General features: G+C 42.2%; 1 pseudogene; it reads right to left on the reverse strand.

Annotated features, from left to right (window-relative positions):
• Positions 1–17,896: 17,896 nt before the first annotated feature.
• On the reverse strand, positions 17,897–21,458 carry LOC143749462 (uncharacterized; annotated as a pseudogene).
• Positions 21,459–25,356: the final 3,898 nt, after the last annotated feature.

The raw sequence follows: 25,356 nt of genomic DNA on the forward strand, positions 1-25,356 counted from the left end.
CAGAGGCAGAGAAACAACAGAGCCAATATACAGTCTACTACACCAAGCCTTGAGTGACAGCTAGGCTGACGACACATGCAGAGCGACAGCCAAGAAGCTTTAACAGACTGTTAATCTAAAAACAGAAGAACTGACCGAAACCCTTCCCTTACGGGCAACACAGGTGTGGCAACTCCGATTATCACTCTCAAGACTGCTTCAAATTTAGTTATTATATTAACTTTATTCATTCTGATTATTCACTGGTCTCATAAGCAATTCTTTATATTCTCTGCTAAACTAACCATCTTTGCTTTTCCAGTAGGTTCAAGTCCAGCCATATAAAAAAAGAAAGAGAATACACTGAAAGAGACGAGTGGGTGCTCAACTCACCAAATAGTTCAAACTGAGGCTGGATTTGGTATAGTGGGGGCTATTATATGAAACAACTATAGGGCTAAAAGCATGAGAAAAATTTATCTGTAGAAAAGTAAAAGATAGACACAAAATGTCAAAGAATTATTATTATTGTTTGTAAAACAATGATACTGGTCACTCCATTTTGTTGTGGTAAGTTTTTAGAGATATAGATTGGAGAAAAAATTACTCCAAAAGTCCAAAATTATGAAATCGCAAAAAATGCTGTCAGAACTGGGATAATGAGATGGAAATGTTGTTGGCCATGGATCCAAGATTATGCAGAGATCTCCAATTTATTTCATAAAGCAGCTAATGAGCAAAAAACAAAAAAAGAATAGGAAAAGTCAGAAAAACAAATTACAAAATGTATTTGAAAAATTACAATTGGCAGGCTTATTATTCTGAAATACTTAGTCTATTAGAATTTGTAAAAAGAAAAAAAGGATTATAACAACGGTGTTAAACTAAACCTTATGATCATTGACACTTCTCAATAGTGTTGGACATAGTTGTGTTGACCTGATCAACCCTTGGCTAAAATTATAGGATGCCACATTTAGAGCACAACCTGCAAGAGTGTATGCTGGCCAGTGTGAGTGTATGTGAGAGAGACACTGAGTGTGAATGAGTGAGAGATGGTGTTTGAAGAAACATCTAAGGCAAATCAATTATTTTGCCAATACAGCTGTATTTAAAATTTAACATGTGGGCCCACAGGGCAAATTCTGCCCAGTAAAATAATGACCATGGATGCATTTGGTTAAATTTCCTGGTCAGGAACTGAAGTAACAATATGAAAAAACAAAGAATGAAAAGAGAAAAATAAAAATATAAAAACAGTGCCACATTTGCGCAGCGCATAACATATCTGACTATCTTTGCAGCATAACACGTCTGCCTTTCTTTTCAGCATATCGTGATGGAGCTGATCTATGTCAAAAGTATGAAATATTGTCTTGTAACTTTTGTCAAAGTGGGTTGAGTATTGTCCAAGATGCCTAATAAATAGTGGGTTGATAGTGGAACTCAAGACAAAGAGATAACTGAGTTGAATTGACTAATTATAAGAGTACATTGAAATTTATTGTGAGAAAAATGCAAAAAGTTGCAAATAATGATGAAAAGTCAAATTTATGAAAAACAAATAGGAATGGATTAAAGTCCTGCTGTTAATGAAGGCAGAAATGACACCACTCAGCCCACATGACCTTTCTACAGGAAACATCGAGAAGGACAATGGGACAGATGAGCAGATGATTGAAATCACATGGTGTTTTCACTAACAAAAATAATTAAGCTTTAATTTACAGATAGCAGCAGCTCGATTCCAGGAAGGATTCTGGAACAAGTCTAACAAAAAGAACCAGTAACTGTGCTTTGTAATTTCAGAAGAAGTGATCAACAGTGTGACATTTGAGTCCATGCCTCTCAACTTAAAATACACCAACTGACTTCAGCAACCCCCACAACTGAACTGAGGGATCAAGGACATGCTGACAATGAGAGAAAGAGTCCATTGCAACGAACGACTCACTGGAGACACCCTGGTGAAAGATGTAATGATTGATGACAAGGTTAACAGAATGATCAAATCATGAATAGAAGAAAAGACAAACTTGACCAGAAAAACAGTAATGAGAGGAACTGTGCAAAGAAAAGAGAATCAACAGAGATGAGTACAAGCTCAAACAATAGTCAACATCAACCAACTTTCCTATGAATGAATATTCAGCCCTTGAATAGATTCAGTAGCAACTTAATAATAACCCCATCAAAACATAAAAATTATTGAAGAGAAAAATATATTACGCAACATAGAAAACAATGATAATGACTAATTAAGAAAAGAAACTAAAATAATGTTAACAATTAATTTAAGAAATTGATATAGCATAATGGGAATTAAGACAATTCATGAAGGAAAATTTTAGAACTAAAAATAACTTTTAAATAAATTTTAAGGGGTACTCAGATGTAACTTGTCAATACAAGGGTATACTTAATTAATTTAAGGCTACAGTTGAAATTAAAGCAAGTATTAACACTGGGTATTAACAAATATTCAATGTCAAAATTGAATTTATAAGATTTGATTCAATATGCAATTGACTAATATTAAGTAGTACTTATAGAAAGTTTATAGACTTACAAGAAGTTATTGAAATTCAGTAACAAACAAGCCCTTATGAACAATCTAAATGGCACCAGAGGGGGGTCAAAAATAGATATTTAGCATTCACATGAAGGACAGATTGTTGAACCAATGAATACTTTTGAATATTCTCAGTCCAGATGCGCAATGGTTTTAAACCAGTGCGCAAAGGGGGGAGTAAGGCAAGGAAATTAAAATTTAAAATAAAGTTAAACTGGCAAAAACAAAGTTAAGAAAAGAATAGCGACAAAAATAGGCCATATATCAGTATACCATGTGGACATGATATAGATGGGTAAAAGCAATGAAATCAACAGAGGAGGGACAGGAACAGAAATTATATTTCTAACAGAAGTAATCCTTAGATTGAAAAACTATCAGAAATAAAGTCAGATTATATGTCAACTAAACAGAAGTATTAAAGATTAAAAATAAGTTGCATACGAACACAAGGAAGTTTTAATAATAATTAAGTTATAATGCTAATGGTTTAAATGGTTGATAGAAAAACTTTTGGATTGTTAGATATAAAGAAAAAGAAATGTACATATAAGGAATATGTAAGAGTGCAAAAAGTTATTTGCTAGAGTTATTTTTCTAATTGTCTAATGAGTTTATTGAATGACTATTATGAGATAAATGTAACATTGCTCTGAAGCTTTCTTAGTTAGAGTAATTACATGAGACATAATTAGTTTATTCATGATAGTTTATTTAGAAATTAGTAGAATGAAGAAAATGTATTCAGTTTAGTATTGAACTGAGGAGCTACAATGAGAATGAGAAGCAACACGCGAGATTAAAAAGGTCAAAATGGAATTTATTGTTTAAATTTGGTAATAAAATAGAAAGTAAGCGAAATGTATTGCAATTTATTAGATAGGTGTAAAGTGTTCTGTTCACTAAAATTGACTGACTAAAAGATGGATTCTTCGAATTTAAGAATTGATATTCTTTCATAAAAAGCGATAAAAATGAGAGAGTTATGTTTACCCAGCCATATTTTGAATTAATAGTCATATGGATCAAGTAGAACAAAAATACATAATAAATCAATTAGACTACTATAATAAGCAGATATTTATTATAATGCTTTGTCTGCATTTGGAGAAAAACAATTATGTGAAAAAAGTAGAATGACTTATGTTTGGTGATCAGTGTTGCACTTTTACTAAATAATATTGCGCAGGGAGGAAAATTTAGCGATTACGATTGAGTCAAGAAAAACTTAAGAGCAGAAGTTAAGGAAAACTTAATGAAAAGTTTTGAAAATTAAGGTTTGCTCAATTAGGGATATTGAAAGTGGGTTATTATTCTGTTGTATACTTTGTATATTAAGATCATTAGTTGGAAAACCACAGTTAAACGAATGGAAATGCGGAAAAAAGATAATGAAAACTAATTTGAGAGGGCAACCAAATTGATATTTACAAACCCTGGATGTTGATCCCATTAAATGAGGAATTGAGGAGGAAGAAGATTGATGAGCCAGACCCTAGAGGATATCTACACCGCAAGAGAACTCTCAATAGTATAAGAGACTTTTATGTTTGATATACTCTACATAACTGTGTCAATAACAGGCAATGCTGAACCAAATGTATACACACACTTATAACACTGTCTTATTCTTTGGTTTAATTTTGATTAGGGAGAATTCGAGTTTTTTACTTTTTCCATTAAACAAAAAAGAAAGAACAACTAAAAGAAATAAAAATGTATGGAAGAAGATGTTTGGCTCGAGTGCTCCTCCGGAGTGTGGTGGCTTAACCCAGTAATTGGAAAGGAGAATGGGTGACTCAGTTGGGTCACTAGGTAGTATAACTGAGGGAGCTGGATTTTGAAACTACACTCTGGAAAAAAGATAGTGAATGTGAGGCTTAATAAGCCTCAGAGGAGGGAATGTAGAAGATTTTATTATTTAGAAAACAAGTAATTTTGCTATATATTTGGACACAATTATTTCTTCTGTCTGTGACTTTGGATTTCCTCTGTGTATGTGAAAGACCTTGAATGGAATGTTGTTTGCTGCAGAAAATTCTATTCTGAGAAGTCACATGGTAAAAGACCTTTACCCAAAACTATCTATAGGGTGTGTTACCTTCTTTGGAAGAAGATGTATGTATATAACTCTGAACCAAAATGTACTCGGGAGCGCACTGGAAGGCCAGAGGGCCAGAGAGCGTTAGAGCGCCGTTCTATGGAACGGGACGGCGTTCGAAAATAAAGTCTAATTATTTCTGGCATCAAAGATCTCTGCGAAGTTATTTTTCAGAAAGATTGAAACCACAACAGTCCCTGCGTCCAGTCCCTGCGTCCAGTCCCTGCGTCCAGTCCCTGCGTCCAGTCCCTGCGTCCAGTCCCTGCGTCCAGTCCCAGCGTCCAGTCCCGTCCCTACATCCCGTCCCAGCGTCCCGTCCCAGCGTCCCGTCCCAGCGTCCCGTCCCAGCGTCCCGTCCCTGCGTCCAGTCCCTGCGTCCAGTCCCAGCGTCCAGTCCCGTCCCTACATCCCGTCCCAGCGTCCCGTCCCAGCGTCCCGTCCCAGCGTCCCGTCCCAGCGTCCCGTCCCAGCGTCCAGTCCCATTCAATTCTCATTGGATCAATTCTCATTGTTGTTTGCCATAATGACCACATGCCATCTTTACTGGGTTGGTCTCTTGTGGTTTTGGTCCTAAATATACAGCAGGAATAATAAATCCTTAATAGAACATTCAGATTTTTTTACATGCAGGGTTTTTCACTCTAATTCAGTGCGTAGTGAAGTTCAGTCCAGTCCCAGCTTTCCGTCCCGTCCCTGCGTCCAGTCCCTGCGTCCAGTCCCTGCGTCCAGTCCAGTCCCAGCGTCCAGTCCCTACGTCCAGTCCCGTCCCGTCCCTGCGTCCCGTCCCTGCGTCCCGTCCCAGCGTCCCGTCCCAGCGTCCAGTCCCGTCGGTGCGTCCAGTCCCTGCGTCCAGTCCCTGCGTTCAGTCCAGTCCAGTCGCTGCGTTCAGTCCAGTCCAGTCCCTGCGTCCAGTCCCTGCGTCCAGTCCCAGCGTCCAGTCCCAGCGTCCAGTCCCGTCCCTACATCCAGTCCCAGCGTCCAGTCCCGTCCCTACATCCAGTCCCAGCGTCCAGTCCCGTCCCAGCGTCCCGTCCCAGCGTCCCGTCCCAGCGTCCCGTCCCAGCGTCCAGTCCCATTCAATTCTCATTGGATCAATTCTCATTGTTGTTTGCCATAATGACCACATGCCATCTTTACTGGGTTGGTCTCTTGTGGTTTTGGTCCTAAATATACAGCAGGAATAATAAATCCTTAATAGAACATTCAGATTTGTTTACATGCAGGGTTTTTCACTCTAATTCAGTGCGTAGTGAAGTTTTCCCACCTCACACTGAGAGCGAATGATTTTCGTTGTGAGCTCCATCTCTGATGTCTGGCTCTCGTCCACCCGCTGCCTCTAATTTGATGAGCAGCAAAACACGATTGTATCAGACTGCCAAACGCCAGCGGGATCGGGCTATGACAGCCACCCGTGTGTGTTCAGTATTGTCTGTGGAACGCTGATCTTTTGTTAGCCTTTTTCTTCCAGGTTTACAATCCAGAACAAGCTCGTTCCGATGAAGCCTTGACAAAGACCTTGAAGCAATAACATAACTCTCCACAGCAGTTCAGTATTACTCTCTAAACATGGCATTATGCTAATAGTCGCCTTGTTCTGTGATTTGTGTTAACTCGGGTGTCCTAATCAACAGTGGTGGAATGTGACATTAAGCAAAAGCCATCAAGACATGTTGGTGTGTGGCTTCTAAATATTTGAGTCAATTAAAGCCAGATATGTTGCAGCTCAGAATGAGAGCATATGCTTTATACAAAAGCATCAGTGTAAAGGAAACCACACATCTGAATTTCCAAGCAACTTTCTCCTTCGTGTTGAAATGTATTGATGAACAGATTTCTTGCCCTGCAAAAATTATGTTCTTCCTCAGTGTTTTTGTTTTGTTTTCCAGTACAAATATCTAAATATTCTTAAATCAAGATACATTTACTAGAAAAGCAAAATGACCAAAGATATTAAGTCCCCTTTAAATATTTGTACTGGAAAACAAGAAAAAAATACTGAGGAAGAACATGATTTTTTGCAGTGTTTTCTGTGGACGACTGAAAGCAAACGTGTACAAAATGGCCCCAATTACTTTGTGTGTGTCGAACACAAAAATAACCTCTGGCTTTTTGAGAAAATAACAGAAGGGAGGTTAAAACAAAGACTGAATCGACTTGGAAAAGGGCTGGAGGAAGGTGGTGTGTGTTTTTATCTGGCAGTGAGCAATACTGAGCAAATGGATCCTTTAATTCCTTCAGGAGGGATTCACCTGCCGCTTCCAGACAGATGGAGCTGATTTATCTCTCACTTACTGTATGTTTGGATTCACTAAGCTGTGGTGGGTGAGGGAGGAGCACATTACTGTGGTGGAAATCAGAGAAAGAAAATGAGAGATTCTGCTTGATATAGGGGTTTATTAAGGTTGGGTGATAATAAAAGCATGGATGTGATGGATGTTCCTGTTCCAGGCCAAAGCAAACGAATGAGGAAGAGCAGCACTCTCTGGAGCCAGGAGGATGAATCATATAATCAAATATTCTTCACCGCAGATCTTTACTATATGATGTTTTATTAACAAAGTTCGGGAGGAGCACCTTGAGATAATTAACCTAATTAACAGGAGAGGATCACTTTCAGTTAATCAACTCAATTAATGGGATAAGAGTTATATATACAGCGGACTTGCCTCTGTTCCATGAGTTTTGCATCATCCCTCCTCCATCTCCTTGCTCTGAGCCTCACTCAGACAAAACGGCAAATACACACAAACTTTACTTTATTTAACTATGTGTAAGTGTGAACTCATGAACTGCAGGATTGCTCTCTTCACTCCTGGTGTACAAGGTCTGTCTGTTTAGTTTCTGTTGGGATCTTCACGGAGACGCAGCGCTGTGTGTCTCCGTAATGTTGTGTCTCAGAGCTGTTTCTGTAGCAGCCGGCTGGGACTCGGGTGAACGTTCACAGCAAAGCTCTGTGGATTCAGCTGTTTGTCTGAATGACAGAATCGATGGCCTACAGTCCTGGGTTAGGGTTAGAGTCCACTGCCTCTCTGCTTTGCTTTAGCACTTCTGTTTCACGTTTCTCTTGGGACTGATGCCAGTGTTGTTGAATGTGGCAGCTTTTCTTGTTTTGCCACACTCAATTACACCAGAAATGTAAGGAGAACGCAGAAGTAACATGCAAGGGAGGAAAGAAAGGAGAACATTCTTCATATGAAAGAAAAAATATGAAAAAATAAAATAATATGATTCTGAATGTTTTAATTAACACATACTGCAGCTGAATAATCTCGTCACTGTTTAATTTTGTTTTGCACACAGAGTTTGATTATTTACTGAGTGACTACCGTATTCTACAACCCTAATTCCCACCTGCAATGTTCAGACGACGTGTGCATGCGGCTGATAAGCAGGTCCTGACCAAATGCATTTAAACATGTTAAACATAGACGAGTGCACAAATCTGTTTTTGCTGGCAGAAAACTTCAACAGCACACAAGGGTGAGGTGTGCTGATGTTTGCTAACACTTTATTTTGAAGGCTCCCTTGTTAAACATTCTACAGACTATACTGTAATTAACTTTATAAGTACATGTTAACTTATTGTATTAACGCTAACCCTAACAGTTGTAAGGCCGGCTGGATCGGCCCAAATAAGGTTTTCCGATCAGCGGGGGAAGATCTCTGCGCATTACCATCTTTCTGCGTGGCAAAGTAATTTGATTAAATGAATACATTTTCTCATATGTATTAACTCGTTATTTCATCTGACTCCATAAATGAAAAATGTTTTAATGATATCTGGGCATCATTAAAAGTGAACAAATATTTGATTGACATTATTTTCAGTAAAGAGTTAAAAAATATAGAGTCCATTAGAATAAAATCAAATGTTTACAATTTATTATGTCAGGTAAATGTATCACGCCAGTTGCATAATCAGTTCAAAGATAATAGATACAAACATCAAATGCTCTAGAATAAAGAGAGAAGATGCAAAACCTTGACATTATAAAAACTACATGATGCGGAGTGTTTTTGTGCATCACGGGCTAATCTGATTACAGAAACACCCCGAGCTCTAGTTGCATTTTATTATATAGACAGACCTCATTTCAAATGTAAGCATGAGTTCACAGTGGGAATTCACATTAATCATCGTCCCAGACTCACTGCGGGAGAAGTTGATTTACAAGGAACTATTTGCTAACAGTGGGAATTTGGATTGAGTTTACACCTTCTGAGAGCATGAGATCATTTGCCTGGAAGACACACCCTTCTATGTTTGTGAATTATTTCTAAACTCTTAAATACCTTATTACCTTCTGGTTTACTACTTTGAGAACAAGACCTTTGTACAAGTCGCACTGAGACATTTCAAATGATATTAAACGTGTGTGATACTGTATGATAATTATTCACATTAAACTATATAGATTCTTAGGTGAATTTCAGGTGATCTCTGCATGATAGGAAGGGGGAATGGGGGGTCGAGGGAGAAGATGTAGATTAGGATTGCTTGGGTGAGACTTGCGTCTTGAATGGAGCATGAGAGGAATTCAAATGTTAATTTGCTTTGTTCTCTCAGAGAGTTGCGCTATCTTCCAGTTCTTCCAGTCTTACACAGTCTACTTACACTCAGCTAATACTCTGAGCGCTCGTTGACCTCTAGTTGCAACATTAATTATAGCAAACAGAACATTTAAAGTGGACCATCATTTGTGGACCATAAATGGAAATAAAGTATGATCAGATGTTTTAAATCTGCTAGATATTCTTGGTCGAGAAGGTGAGCCACTTTTGCAGCTACAGAACACCTTCTCTCTTAACACGCGTGACTGCGTTCGGCAGGTTCAGCAGCGGAACAGGCTTAATCAATCAGAGAGCACTGATGAAACATTACTTTCATTCACTTCCACCCTGTAATGAGGCAGATTCAGCCAGTATGTTCTGACCATGTCTCTTGTCTCACTGTGTGTTTCTGTAGCTGAAACTGTTCTCAGGCCCTACATCTGCGCATCAGTTTGAGTCCTATAAGACAATGGCGTTCTCTGCGGCCCAACCGCACGTTGTGTGGAGAGTCAGTGCATAAAGGAGCTATAGCATCTATTACAGACCATGTGATTAGGATTAACAGATGATTAATAAGTCTCTGAAGATAATTTTACTGCAGACTATCTGTTTTTCTACAGATCTGCTCTTACAAGAGATTTTGTTTCCTCCACATTCATCGTTTGAAACAATGCAGTATTTTACACTCAATGCCATCAGACTGAATTATACTCAGACATGTTGGAAACGTTCCCTGGACTTCACTGGCCGAGTAGCCATGTACTGAATGAATAATTGCGTAATGAAAGTTTAATGAATACATCACTAATGACCTGCTATAGACCGTTTATCCACTCAAACTACAGGAGAAAGCTATTCTCATTAAAGTACACTGGCATTCTCTCTCGCTCTCTCGTTTCTAATATAAGATACAAAAATCTATTTTAAAGTTTAATCATGAGACCATCTCTGGGTAACAGGATTCCATTGATTCCATTTTCCTGGGAAGCGGAAAGTTGATTATTTTTCCTTTCAGTGGAGAAAAATAATAATTGGTGTCCATCTGACGCTGCTGGACTCTGAGTCTGAGTTCAGTGGACTTCTGGAAACTAACCTACTGTTGTGTTTTATCATATAATCATCATCTGATGTGAACGTTCACAATATGCGGTTTACCTTTGTGATCAATTTCTTTTTAGCTTTAGCAATAGATTGATGAAATGATGAGAGAGCCCAGGGCATCATGGGGGAAATGCTGCCGAACCAAACCCGAGCCCAGGGCATCATGGGAAACGCTGTATTTGCACCACATCGCTTGTATGTGTCGATCCTTTGAACATGCCTTCAGATGCTGCGTGTCACGGAGGATCATGTGACCGTGTGTACAGGAACACTCTTCTCCACTGTAGTGATCGCTCTGGCTTCATTGACCAGCTTAGAGTTCAATTATTCAGGATTCTGACTGAGTGAATCTCTGGCATGGTTGAGTGGAGTCGTCTGAAGGACCGCAGGGCATCACAGGACATCACTTATCCATTTCTGGGCACTTCAGAAGTGCATTAACTAGCTTTATTATAATGCCAAACTGTACATACAGTCTGTGCATTAATGTTTCAGAGGAGAGGCAGCGACTGGCTGCTTATGATGCAGTTCAAGCTCATTATCATCGGAGTGCTTAAACACTGTTTCTACCGTGAGCCTCCTATTCTATTATTAAAGGAGTAATTCACTTTTAAATTTTATCTTCCCCTTAATTTCAGATTCTCAATCCACACAAATAAGATGGAGCTTAAATTGGTTGACATGCTCCTTCCTACACCAACTACGAACACGTTTCTATCATGTATGCCTATGAAGGACGAAGGAGACAGAGTAGGCAGGGTTATTACTGTCATAGGATTATTATTATTATTATTATTATGATGATGTGTAGACAAGCCTCTTTTCGTTGTGATATATTGTCTGAGGGTGCTTTCACACCTGCCTCATTTAGTTCGGTTGAATCGCACTAGTTCGTTTTCCCCATTGGTGCGGTTTGTTTGGGCAGGTGTGAAAGCATCAATCGCACTCGGGTGCGCACCAAAAGCGGACCAAACAAGCGGTTCGTTTGTGGTGAGAACGTGATTTGACCTCGAACAGACCCAACTGCCAAAGAACTGCGCATTTTTGAACTAAACCACCTGCCGTAGTCAAACAATATTATTATTTAGATTGTCAATAGCGCTCCCTTTAAGCCATGACTGACTTACCGCATTCTGCACTCTCACTAAACATAAACACTGAAGTTGTCCGCACTGCACAGTGAATTTCTTATTTATATCGCATCTACACTTTGTTTATGGGGGGATTTGCGAAAGGTTAAAGCTTGAGCTGATTCTGAACATATTGTGAGTGAATTCTCCGAAAGTCTGCCGGATTTTCCTCTGTTTACTTCCGGGAGCTCTGTTGGAATTTTCCCGCACTTTAATTCTGACCAATCTAAGTGCAGTTGTGGAAATACGTTCAAGACACATCTGGCCAACAAGTGATGTGGATGTTGTCACGTGACTGCATTTTGGTTCGTTTCATCAAGTCATCAACTGATTCGGACCAGAGCAATCAGTGTGTGTGAAAAGGAACCAAAACGCCTGAAAATGAAATAAAGTAAAATTTTTCGCCCTTAGTCCGGACCAAATGAATCGAACTACAGGTGTGAAAGCACCCGGAGTCACCTTTAAAGTTCAGGTACAAGTCAATGCACAGACCTTTTTCTTTGTTCATTTTGCCCTCTGAATATGGGTTGGAGCTCTTAATGTTGAACTCTCAAAAAGAGCACCAGATTTTAACACTAAAATTCACAAAATGTTCTTCCGGTGGGCATGAGGGATCATGGCTTAAAAAAATCCTGTAGGAAACACTGAACATCACTCTCCCATGATTCATGTTCCCTTATTTACATGCACACAGTTAGGATGGTCTGTACTGGAGCAACATGACAGAGACACACGACCCTCCTGTGGAAAGACAGCAGTAACTAGAGGACCGTTCAGATTCCCCTCTGGAACTGGAAATATTCAGCTTTCTTTGAAGAGAACGTTAAAAGTGTGCTGTATGTTCATAAATGAGTTTCATTACTATGTCAGGTCTGGTTTTCAATTTAAACCCATAACCTCTTCTCCGACAGAGTAATGAACGATTCCTTTTTTCATTAGGGTTAAGGTGATGCCACATCACAGTGGACCTCTGAATAATTAATGAAGTGGATTCTGGTTAATCTTAATGACCTGCAAAGACTGTTACTGGATTCATTATAAGGAATCGGCTTCTCTGTCACTATCCAATTAATGAAGACAATCCTTCTGCTCATGACAGCGTCTGCGTGATGAGTTTCATCAGAAGGGATTCATTCATTCATTTAGAAGGACTGAAACTACAACCAACACTTTTATGCAAATGACCTTTATTCACATGAGAATAAATGAGCAGAAGCGGTCAGTCCAGTGTAAGTAGTGTTACCGCAGTTGTCACGTCACACACACAGGAGGCAGAAAATCCAATAGCAGTAGTTTATTTGAGGGTAATCCAAATCGTAGTCTTCCAGGCAGGGGTCAATTCCAAATAATCAGGCAGTCCAAAAACAAGAAACAAAACATGAACAGACAAGAAACCAACCATAAAGTGTGAGGACATCTAACACAACGACTCCGTGACATGGACTGACAAAGACAGGGTATTTATACACAGAACTAAACAATGTAATAAGAAACAGCTGCGTGCAATGATGAGTGATGAGAACAGACAAAGGATTGTGGGAAATGCAGTTCCAGAATGAATGGTGACAGTAAGGGAAAGAGACCTCTAGTGGACACCTGGGGAAACACAAACCAACACTGTGACATAACCCCCCCTCTACGGAGCGGCTACCAGACGCTCCAAGACCCACAAAAAACAAACAAAACAAGAGTCCAGGAGGGTGGTGGAACGGTGGAGGATCAGGGGGAGGGATGGGGGGCCAGGTCCATGAAAGGAAACAGACAGGGGGTGATGGTTTAGCCGGCGGCCAGGGCGAAGCAGACAGTCCATCGGGCGGCCAGGGCGAAGCAGACAGTCCATCGGGCGGCCAGGGCGAAGCAGACAGTCCATAGGGCGGCCAGGGCGAAGCAGACAGTCCATAGGGCGGCCAGGGCGAAGCAGACAGTCCATAGGGCGGCCAGGGCGAAGCAGGCGACCCATCGGGCGGCCAGGGCGGTGAAGACCCTTCGGGCGGCCAGGGCGGTGAAGACCCTTCGGGCGGCCAGGGCGGTGAAGACCCCTCGGGCGGCCAGGGCGGTGAAGACCCCTCGGGCGGCCAGGGCGGTGAAGACCCCTCGGGCGGCCAGGGCGGTGAAGACCCCTCGGGCGGCCAGGGCGGTGAAGACCCCTCGGGCGGCCAGGGCGGTAAAGACCCCTCGGGCGGCCAGGGCAGTGACGACCAGGGAGGTGCAGACCCTTCGGGCGGCCAGGGCGGTGAAGACCCTTCGGGCGGCCAGGGCGGTGAAGACCCCTCGGGCGGCCAGGGCGGTGAAGACACCTCGGGCGGCCAGGGCGGTAAAGACCCCTCGGGCGGCCAGGGCAGTGACGACCAGGGAGGTGCAGACCCTTCGGGCGGCCAGGGCGGTGAAGACCCTTCGGGCGGCCAGGGCGGTGAAGACCCTTCGGGCGGCCAGGGCGGTGAAGACCCTTCGGGCGGCCAGGGCGGTGAAGACCCTTCGGGCGGCCAGGGCGGTGAAGACCCCTCGGGCGGCCAGGGCGGTGAAGACCCCTCGGGCGTCCAGGGCGGTGAAGACCCCTCGGGCGGCCAGGGCGGTGAAGACCCCTCGGGTGGCCACGGCTCAGGAACAGACACCGGCTCAGGAACAGACACCGGCTCAGGAACAGACACCGGCTCAGGAACAGACACCGGCTCAGGAACAGACACCGGCTCAGGAACAGACACCGGCTCAGGAACAGACACCGGCTCAGGAACAGACACCGGCTCAGGAACAGACACCGGCTCAGGAACAGACACCGGCTCAGGAACAGACACCGGCTCAGGAACAGACACCGGCTCAGGAACAGACACCGGCTCAGGAACAGACACCGGCTCAGGAACAGACACCGGCTCAGGAACAGACACAAGGACAGTAACAACCACAAGGACAGACACAAACACAGAAACAAACATTGGCTCCGGAGCAGACACTGGCTCCGGCTCAGGAACAGAAGGCACTGGCTCCGGCTCAGGAACAGCAGGCACTGGCCCCGGCTCAGGAACAGCAGATACGGGCATGTCCAGAATCCGAGCCAGACGCTCCAGATAGTCCAGATCCAATAAGGCAGACGGCACTGGCTCTGCCTCCGGTTCTGGAACGGGTACTGGCTCTGCCTCCGGCTCTGGAACCGGCAAAGTCTCTGCCTCCGGCTCTGGAACGGGCACTGGTTCTGCCTCCGGCTCTGGAACGGGCACTGGTTCTGCCTCCGGCTCTGGAACGGGCACTGGTTCTGCCTCCGGCTCTGGAACGGGCACTGGCTCTGCCTCCGGCTCTGGAACGGGCACTGGCTCTGCCTCCGGCTCTGGAACGGGCACTGGCTCTGCCTCCGGCTCTGGAACGGGCACTGGCTCTGCCTCCGGCTCTGGAACAGCAGACACTGGTTCCGGCCCTGGAACAGGAGACACTGGTTCCGGCTCTGGAACAGCAGACACTGGTTCCGGCTCTGGAACAGCAGACACAGGCGTGTCCAGGATCCGAGCCAGACGCTCCAGATAGTCCAGGTCCAGGAAGGCAGACGGAACGTGAACAGTCTCTGACTTGGCAGATGGAACGTGAACAGTCTCTGACTGGGCAGACGGAACGTGAACAGTCTCTGACTGGGCAGACGGGACGTGACCAGTCTCTGACTGGGCAGACGGGACGTGACCATTCTCTGACTGGGCAGACGTGACGTGAACAATCTCTGACTGGGCAGACGGAACGTGAACAGTCTCTGAATTGGTAGACGTGCATTTCTTCCCCCTTTTCCGTCCGCGACGGTGAGATGTTGGCTCTGTGCTGTCCCCAGGGTCGAAGGAGGGCCAGGGTGGAGAGTGGTGCTGAACTTCCTCTCTACCACCTCCTCCTCTGCGACCTCCCCGGGTGCCACGAAAAATGACTAGGCGGGTTCCCTCAAAATAATCTCTCCTCTCCCGCTCAGTGGCTGGGGAAGAGAAGTTTAAAAACATACCGCTGGATTTAGGTTGTGACGGAGTCGTTCTGTCACGTCACACACACAGGAGGCAGAAAATCCAATAGCAGTAGTTTATTTGAGGGTAATCCAAATCGTAGTCTTCCAGGCAGGGGTCAATTCCAAATAATCAGGCAGTCCAAAAACAAGAAACAAAACATGAACAGACAAGAAACCAACCATAAAGTGTGAGGACATCTAACACAACGACTCCGTGACATGGACTGACAAAGACAGGGTATTTATACACAGAACTAAACAATGTAATAAGAAACAGCTGCGTGCAATGATGAGTGATGAGAACAGACAAAGGATTGTGGGAAATGCAGTTCCAGAATGAATGGTGACAGTAAGGGAAAGAGACCTCTAGTGGACACCTGGGGAAACACAAACCAACACTGTGACAGCAGTGTTTCAATGTTATATCTTACAGTGTTTTAGTAAATACTGTTACTGAATTAATACTTGATAATAGTATTCTGAAATTCAAGAACCTTTAATTAAAAGTTGAATTGGCTTAAGCAGAGAGCATGCAGAAGACATTTAAAAATCCAAGAATATATTTAGCTGTTATTGGTTCTGTGAACATTAAACACAAGGGCCAATCTCTTAATAATTAGTGCAGATTAAAGTTGAATAGCTCGTCTTGAATGGCCTGTACTCCATCTCAGAAGTGTCACGCCAAGCCTTAAGTATTCAGCTTCCCTTAGGCACTGTAACTCTGAAAACTTTCTGACACACATTAATGTATAAGGTCAGCACCCACCGCCATCACTCGGACTGAATCTTACGTGACGCCCGTGATTTGGACGTCAGTTCTCCTGCGTTTTCATAGAGCTGGCAGGATTTTGATGGAACTAAACTGCCACGCCAAATAATTTCGCAGAGAGTGTGAAACAAAAGGGCTCGCGCCCAGCATCATCTTCCCTGGCTGGAAAAGTGCTTGCATGCTGTAGTTTTTCTGCATTACAATGCCATAATTTATCCGTCACACATTTTCACAGACTCTTGCTCTGCAAACTATCTCAGTTTCCCCAAAGCAGACAGAGAATGAGCCTCACCCATCTGGCATCTATGTTTGAGAATCGGTCGACTTCATTTCTGCTTATCTTCTGTCCAGAAATGCTAAACATGGAAATGTTTTTTTTTCTTAACAAATCTATAGATAGTGTGTGTTTGTGCAAATCGGTGGTCCCAGACATTATCAGTATTATCTTGTTAAACATTCTAAGACAAATAGATTAGGCGTCTTTTGAAGTAGTTTGTTCCTCCAGAAGACTGAAGCGCACATGTGGAATTGAGACAAACTTAAGTTCTTCACTGATAATCTTCTCCTTATGTTACTTGTGTTCAGTTAGACCGGTTTGATGTCCTTTCATGCCAATGGTCTTTGCGTCAGGTCCTGTCGGCAATGACAAAACTGTTAGATCAACAATTTCAGACCTTCTTGCAAACCCATTTGACTGATTAGATCAAAAGAATAAATCATTCACGAAACTGGCATCGCTAGTTCAGCTGATAGAAAACGCACAGAACTTGGTTGATTATAATATTATCAGAGCAAACGATTCCAGGTCGGTATACGTCAATCCAACAGGTGAGGATTTATCATTCATATTTTACTGCGGTATTTCACTGAAGAAAAGGGTCTGTGCAGAAATGATCATTTCCCTTAGAGATGAACGTGCTTTTGTTTGCAGTGTTGGGAGTAGCGACGCTACTAGCTTAGCTATGTTTTTCAGTTATTTGTCAGTAGCCGTGAGTCAGGAGCCTGTAATGCATTGAACCTGCGTCGTCTTACTAGATCACAAACTAAATTTGTTCATTACTGCCATCTGGTGTTATATAACACATCTTGTGGATTTACATTCTGTCCACCGAAGAGAGATCATCTGAAAGGACGTACAGTGGATATTTCACACGAGTCTAAGTTCTGCGAACCGAAGATTAAAACACTGTCTATGTCTTAGGCATAAAGCACATACAGGAGTAAATAATAGCCTTTTTAAATCGATTCATTTTCCTGCTTTATTGCACTCTGTAATTAAATCAGGAATAAACATTTAATATAAAGATGATCTGCCATGGTTTAATCTGTCCTGCCACAGTTTTGTAATTAACCTAAAAGATCACTAATCGAACAGAAAATAGTCACGATATAGTGCACTTATCACACGGCATTGACTGGTTGATCAAACCCCGTTCACGCGATCAGATCGTGAGTGGCGTCTCAGATCGTGAGTGGCGTCTCAGATCGTGAGTGGCGTCTCAGATCGTGAGTGGCGTCTCACAGCCCTTCTGTTCTCAGTAAATGCTGTGCGCTACATCACTGTGAGATTAGCCTGTTTTTCTGACTACTCTTTAGGATTTCATTTAAGTTGCATACATTTTGTTCTTGCACTGGTGTACATTTGTAGCAATTTCCCTTTTGACAGCCATTTTGATTTATTTATTATTTAAGCCTTTAAATTCCCATAGGAACATAGGCCATCGACCTAACTCTTCCATCCTCTCCGGTCTTGGGCCCTCCTCTCAAGATGTTGCCACGTCAGCCCTTCTTTCTTCATCTCCTGTTCTGTGGTTCTTCTTCAGGTGATTCTCGGGCTGCCTCTCTTCCTCCTGCCCTGTGGGTTCCACGTCAGTGCCCGTTTAATGATAGATTTCTTTCTCCTGAGTGTGTGCCCTATCCACTTCCATTTCCTCTTCCGTATTTGAATTTCTATTGGGTCTTGTTTGGTAAGTTCCCACATATTGGCGTTAGGGTTAGAGATGATGTTGGGCCAGTATATTCCTAGAAGGCGTCTGAGGCACCGGTTGGTGAAGGTCTGCAGCTTATTGAGTATGGTGGTGGTAATTTTCCAGGTTTCTGAGCCATAAAGTAGCGTGGTCTTTACGTTTGAATTGAAGATTTGCAATTTGGTCTTGAGTGACAAGTTTTTTGCCTTCCAAATATTGTTTAGCATTGTGATGAGGGGGGCGTGGTTTTGCGGAGTTTGCAGTGGGAGAGTGAGGGAGGAGCCGAGCGGTAAGTAAGTGGGTCAAGTGCAAAATGACGAACACCTGTCTCTGATTGCAGTAATTGGCGTGGGGAGACCGCATAAAAGCTGGCTGGTGCAGGAGAGCTAGAGAGAGAAGGACTGGGGACTTGTACGAACACTCACGACCTGCTGGCTGACAAATGGACTGAGTTTGCACATCGGGAAGAGTTTGATAAAAGTGGACTGAGAGCTGAGCCTAGCAGGAAAGATTGTATTTATTTTGTGCTGTAGTTTTACCTACAGTGAATGCGCATGTGGCGCACCTTTTCTTTGTTTTGTGTTTATTGAATAATTGTACGAGTCCCCGTTACGCCGACCCTGGTCTTTCATCCCTCACAAAGAACCATCATTACAAGCATGTTGAATGTTGTCCTTGCTTTTCCAATCCTGGCTTGGACATCGTCCTCCGTGCCACCTTCCCTTGAAATGATGCTACCAAGGTATGTGAAGCTATTTACATCCTCTAGTGCAGTTTGATCCATGTTTATGAGTGTGTTGTTCTTCCTGTTGATACACAATACTTTAGTTTTTGATGAGTTTATTTTGAGACCAAGCAGAGCAGCGGTTTCCTCTAGTTTTCCAGATTTTTCCTGCATCTGTTGGTGTGTGTGAGCCAGTAATGCCAGATCATCAGCAAAATCGAGATCTTCTAGCTGCTCGCTCAAGCTCCACTGTATGCCTGTTCGTGTATTGTTGGTTGTTTCTTTCATCACCCAGTCTATGCAAAGGAGGAAAAGAAAGGGTGAGAGCAGGCACCCTTGCTTCACACCAGTCAGAACCTCAAATGCCTCCGATATACATCCTTCATGGAGGACTTGACATCTCGCCCCTTGATAGGTGCTCCTTATGATGTTAATAATCTTTGTTGGGATCCCATAATGAGCCATCAGTTTCCACAGCCTTTCCCTATCCACACTGTCAAAGGCTTTTTCAAAATATATGAAATTCACATAGACAGGCAAATTCCATTCGATTAATTGTTCAATAATGATCCTGAGGTAGGCAATTTGGTCTCCACACGATCTGTTGTTCCTGAAGCCAGCCTGGTTTTCCCTCAAGTTTCTCATCGACCCCCTTCTGGAGACTCTTGAGCAGGATATGGTTAAGCACCTTCCCAGGTGTTGAGAGGAGCATTATTCCTCTGTAGTTTTTGCACTGCTGGAGGTCTCCTTTCTTGGGGATTTTCACGATGTAGCCATCTCTCCAGTCAGCTGGGGCATTTTCTTCCTCCCAGATGATTTTCATGAGCTGGTGAAGCATGTTGGTGGAGGTTTCAGTGTCGGCTTTAAGAGCTTCTGCTGGAATCCCGTCTGGTCCCTCGGCTTTCCCTCCTTTCAAGGCCTTAATGGCTTTTCTAATCTCCATCTTGGTTGGGGGATTGCAGTTAATCTCCAATGGTTTTGGGGCAATTGTAATATCTGCAGTCAGTTGAAGAGGCTGCCTGTTGAGCAGGTATCTGAAGTGTTCAGTCCATCTCTTCACCTGGTCTTCCTTGGTTATGAGGAGTACACCCTGTGAGTTTTTAATGTGTGTCTGTGCATGTCTGAATTTGCCTTTGAGCTTTCTTGTAGTCAGGTATTGGTCTTTCAGGTTGTTCTTTCCTGCTGGTTCTTCTGCCTGTTGTGCTAGATCCTCAATAAATTTATTTTTGTCTCTCATGCACTTCTTTTCGCTTCTTTATTTGCTAATGTATATTCTTTCTGTGCTGCCGCCTTCGTCGCTCTGGTTTTACTTATGTTTCCTGCCTCTTTTTTTCTTCCTCCTCTCATTCACTTTGCTATCTGTATCACTGGATATCCAGGGCTTGTTGTCTCTCTTCCTCCTCCCTACTACTTTACATGCGTCTTTCCACAAGGTTTTCAGACCTTTCCATATTTCTTCCACTTTACTTGGGGTTTCTATTTCTAGGGCTTGGTACCGATTGTGTAGTGCCACTTTGTTGGTTCAGATGTACCTATATCTTGAAATTGCTGTGTGTTGAATTTGACCCTTTCTTCCCTATGCTTGATGCATTTTAACTTCAGCTGGATCTTTGCTGTGAGGAGGTAATGGTCAGATCCTGCGTCTGCTCCTCTTCTGACTCTGACATCCAGCAGAGAGTGTCTAAATTTCTGACATACGCAGATGTGGTCTATCTGGTTTTCTGTGGTGTGGTCAGCAGACACCCAGGTGGCTTTATGGATGTTCTTGTGTTGAAATACTGACCCATCAATGACCAAGTTGTTGTCTGCACAAGCTGCTGCAAACCTCTGCATTCTCATTCATGGTCCCTAGTCCTTCTCTTCCCATTACTGTCTCAAAGCCGTTGTTATTGCCCCTTATCTTTGCATTCATGTCCCTCATCAAGATCATGACGTCCTTCCTTTTCCTGGCCTGTAGAATAGTGTTAAGTTGATTGTAAAATTTATCCTTTATTTCATCACCTGTGTCGTTGGTGGGGGCGTAGCATTGTACCACTTGAAGGTTTATTTTCTTGTGGGTGGTTTGAAATTTAGCAGTGATAATCTGTGAGTTGATAGGTTCCCAGCTGAGAAGGGCCCTTTGTGCTTCCTTGGACATCATAAATGCTACTCCCTCTGTGTATGGTGCAGAGTCAATGGGATGTCCTGAGTAGAGTATGGTCTCTCCACTCGTCAGCTTGACCTGCCCTGACTGGAGCCACCTGGTTTCTCCCAGGTTGGGCTTGATGTGCCAAGACCGCTTGTACACGACCCAAAACCTGTCTGGCCTCACGTGGTAAGAGGCTGTAATCCAATACCTGGAAGAAAATAGGGGAGAGAAGAGGACTAACAAGTCAACTCCAAAACATTCCCCCAAAGGTGGGGGTTAGGCGTGGGACAAGCTACTCCACCCTGTAAAAAGCCTTCAGTTGCGGGAACATCGACGAAAATCAGAAAATCCTCAAGCTCTGCAGCGAACCAAGCTAAAGAAAATATGACGACGTGCATGGAAAACCGTAAGGAGACTGTACGTTTGAAGCGGCTTCTGACCTCAAAGCGACCCACCACCTTAGCGACATGGAATGTGAGGACCATGTATGCTGGTGGAAAGGCAGCAGTGATAGCAGAGGAGATGAGGAGGTACGGGACATCCCTCCTTGGTCTGGGAGAAGCAATTTTGAGATATAGGCTAAATTTGAGTATTGTGTGTATTGGGGAGTTTACATAATCAAAAGATTTGGGTCAGTTTTTGCCATTTGAAATGACTGAAGAAAAGTGTCACAACTAACCTGAATTAACGCTACTCTTTGAAATCATAATTGCATGGCATTGTTGTTTTAAACCCTAAATATTCTTCTTAACATTATGCTTTTTAAAGTTATTTGTTACAATGATATTGTTAAAAATAGCTAGCTACTTTTTCAGGGTTAGGAATGTAACTTTACTACTTTAACTTATCAAGCTCCAGTTTCAGAGCAGCTTCGAGTCGACTGTCAGTTTAGCCAGCTGGGTAATGTCATAATTACTGACAAAGCAGGACAGATGGTGAATATTCATCAGCCACACATCACAGCGACGGACTGAAACGGATCTCCGGCGTTCCAGTGAATCCGCAGGTTTGATTGAAACGTCACCTGGAGCGCCACACCAGCTGTGCTTTTACACTTCAGGTAACGATTACCTGTGCACTACTAAACATACTCTAGCTTACGCCATATGAGAGAGAACATAATATAAACAAATACAAACAAAACATGATAAAAATAAAAAACGTCAGTTTTTTGTATTAGTATTTATTTTTTATATATTGTAATGCACTTCCTGAGGATTTATAATTTACACTTATTTACATATACTGTTTGACTATAATATGGATTATATATAGCTTGTATAATTGGTTTATTGATTATTTATGCATCACGTTTCAGTGTATGATATTTTACTGGCCTTCACCTATTTTAGTCATTGTGCTGTAAATGCAGCTATTAAATGGTTGTTTATTCTCTGATATAAATGACAGAAATCCTTTTCTGTAGCTCTCGTTGTGTTTGTAAAGGCTAAAAGAGTCACAGTGTCACAGAACAAAAACTGCTCTCTCTCTTGTGTGTGCCATTCTTTTGAAACAAATACCTTTTTATAGGTATATAAGTCTATGTCAGCCCAATTTGTATGATAATCAATCAATCAATCAATCAATCACTTTATTTATAAAGCACAATTAAACACAACTTGCTAAGATAAGATCCCAGATCAGGCTATTAGCCACAAAAAAGGTGCTTTTACATATGCATGGTCACTTGGCCAGACTCATTGGAAAATGTTCCTGTGGAGACATTTCTGCAAAATTATATTATTGCTTCTTCCACATTTCAAGACCATTTTAAAGTGGAATTTCCACTTTCAAAGTGGATTTTCAGCTTCGGACAAAGTTTGCTTCGTACATTTAGTTTAACTGTTAAAAAATGTACTCAAGTACTGCAACAAAAGTATTTGTAATTAGTTACTTTCCACTTCTGATATTAATTCCTGACCCTAAACCCTAAAATCAATAGTTAACAGAAGCAAACGTGAGAAACATTTGCTGGAGCAAACCATGTCATTTTACCTTGCCTGTAGAAGATTTTTTTTGGGACTCATAAACGAAAATAGAGGCAGGTTTTTCTAATGAGCCTTGGTTGCATGATATATATGTATTTATTTATACACTAAATTATAAATCATGATTTCTGAGTGAAACTGCTTGTATGCAGGTATTTACACTCGAGGACTGAGTTAAGACTCATTCTGCTTGTAGTATGAAGGACCTTCCACAATCTGACTTGTTGCAGCTTGAATCATAATCATACAGTTTTCAATCGTTGGAGAACCAATATTCACGGTTTTATTGATCTGCCAGTACTGACGCTGATGTATGAGAACTGAACTGAGCTGGACGATGACATTTTCAGCAGAACTGCTTTATGGATGAAGTGAACTAATTTAATAATTGATGATCTTTACAGCAGAACTGAATCAATACTGAACCGACTTCAGCTAAACAATGTCACTATTGACTATTTGGAGCTGCTTTACAGCCGAAATTAAAACTGTTTGCATCATTTAATCATTATTTTCCTGTTTATCTCTGTGAAATGATGTGATAAAACTAACCTCATGAACGACCCAAATCCATCCTAATGTAATTTCATGTACTTGAAGAGGAAGGGGCTCGTGTGGGAACTGAAGCTCTGAATGAATCTGAACTGATGCCGTTCGCTGAGAGACCTGAGGGACGCCGCTCTGTTTAATTAAGTTAATCTAGTCCTCTTGAGAAAGTTGGGAAGGTTAGTTCACCCAATTTTTGAATTGTTTAAATGTGCATTTATGCTAATTTAGACACCAATCAACCTGCACACTGTGTGGAGTGTTTCTGACATGATAAACAGCTCAAAGTCTCATATGGCTAATTCCCATTTCTCCTCTAGAGTTTGTACATTTATTTGGTTATCAAGCTGTTGGTTTTCCTCTTAGAAGTATCACTCTCTGATATTATCATTTTATGTACAACAAATAAGAATATCATAAAAAAAAGTTGACCCTGGTTTAGCCAAAATAGCTTCTATGACATGTGCTCATTTGCTGCTTATTCAAGGGAAAAGGGAATTCCTCTGAGTTTTTACATTGCTTAATTACTCTTATTATAGCTTAGCTTGGCTGTGCCTGTCATCATGTGCTTCTCTTGTAAAGGTACTGTGTAGGATCCAGACTTTAGTCTGTTACCCGGTTGGGTGTCTGATATAGGCTTGTTGTGGCCTTGTCACCTCTGTCACAAAATGAAAAATGGTTCTGGCTCTCGTCCAGGGCCTTTGGATTGCCTCTCCCGGCACTTTCGTCCTGTCTAAACCTCTGTCTAGGTAAACGGCATGAATTCACAGGATAATCACAAGGGCTCTGACTCTTAGAGCCACACAGGACTGCTTTCTGTTCCTCTGATTCACACAGAAACATTCACCTGTTCTGCTGACTTGTAGAAACATTTTTGAGATAAAACCGACACACTGTACTCTGTAGTGCATAACGGTTTTAAATACAATTAGCACAAGGCAAGGCAAGGCAAGGCAAGTTTATTTATATAGCACATTTCATACACAATGGTAATTCAAAGTGCTTTACATAGAAGAAATTAAAATAATCAAAAGAAATCAGAATAATTAAAACAGTTTAGAATAAAAGATAAAATACAGAAATCAGAATAATTAAAACATAAAATAAAATACAGTGCAAACAGTCGGACGAACAGTGGCACAGTGCTCATTCAGTAAATGCACAGCTAAACAGATGTGTTTTGAGTCTGGATTTGAATGTGACTACTGTAGGAGCACATCTGATCTCTTCTGGAAGCTGGTTCCAGCTGCGGCTGGCATAGTAGCTAAAAGCAGACTCGCCATGCTTAGAGTGAACCCTTGGTATTTCTAGCCGATGTGATCCTAATGATCTGAGTGATCTGTTGGGTTTATATTCAGTGAGCATATCTGCAATGTATTGAGGTCCTAGGCCATTGAATGATTTATATACCAGTAATAATACTTTAAAATCAATCCTAAATGTAACTGGCAGCCAGTGTAAAGACCTGAGGACTGGTGTGATGTGTTCATATTTTCTGGTTCTGCTCAGAATCCTAGCAGCAGCGTTCTGTATGAGCTGCAACTGTCTTATGGTCTTTTTGGGAAGGCCAGTGAGAAGTCCATTACAATAATCCACCCTGCTGGTGATGAAAGCATGCACAAGTTTTTCTAAGTCTTGACTGGAAACAAAGCATCTAATTCTTGCAATATTTTTCAGGTGATAATATGCTGATTTAGTTATTGCTTTGACATGACTACTGAAACTAAGGTCTGACTCTAGAGACACACCCAGATTCCTGACTTGATTTTTAGTTGTTTGACCCCTAGACTGAAGGTATGCGTTCACCTTGAGAACTTCATCTTTGTTTCCAAA

This window comes from Siphateles boraxobius, unplaced genomic scaffold (assembly GCF_051911475.1).
Source record: "Siphateles boraxobius isolate OS27281-9 unplaced genomic scaffold, OSU_SipBor_1 249, whole genome shotgun sequence".
Taxonomy (NCBI): domain Eukaryota; kingdom Metazoa; phylum Chordata; class Actinopteri; order Cypriniformes; family Leuciscidae; genus Siphateles; species Siphateles boraxobius.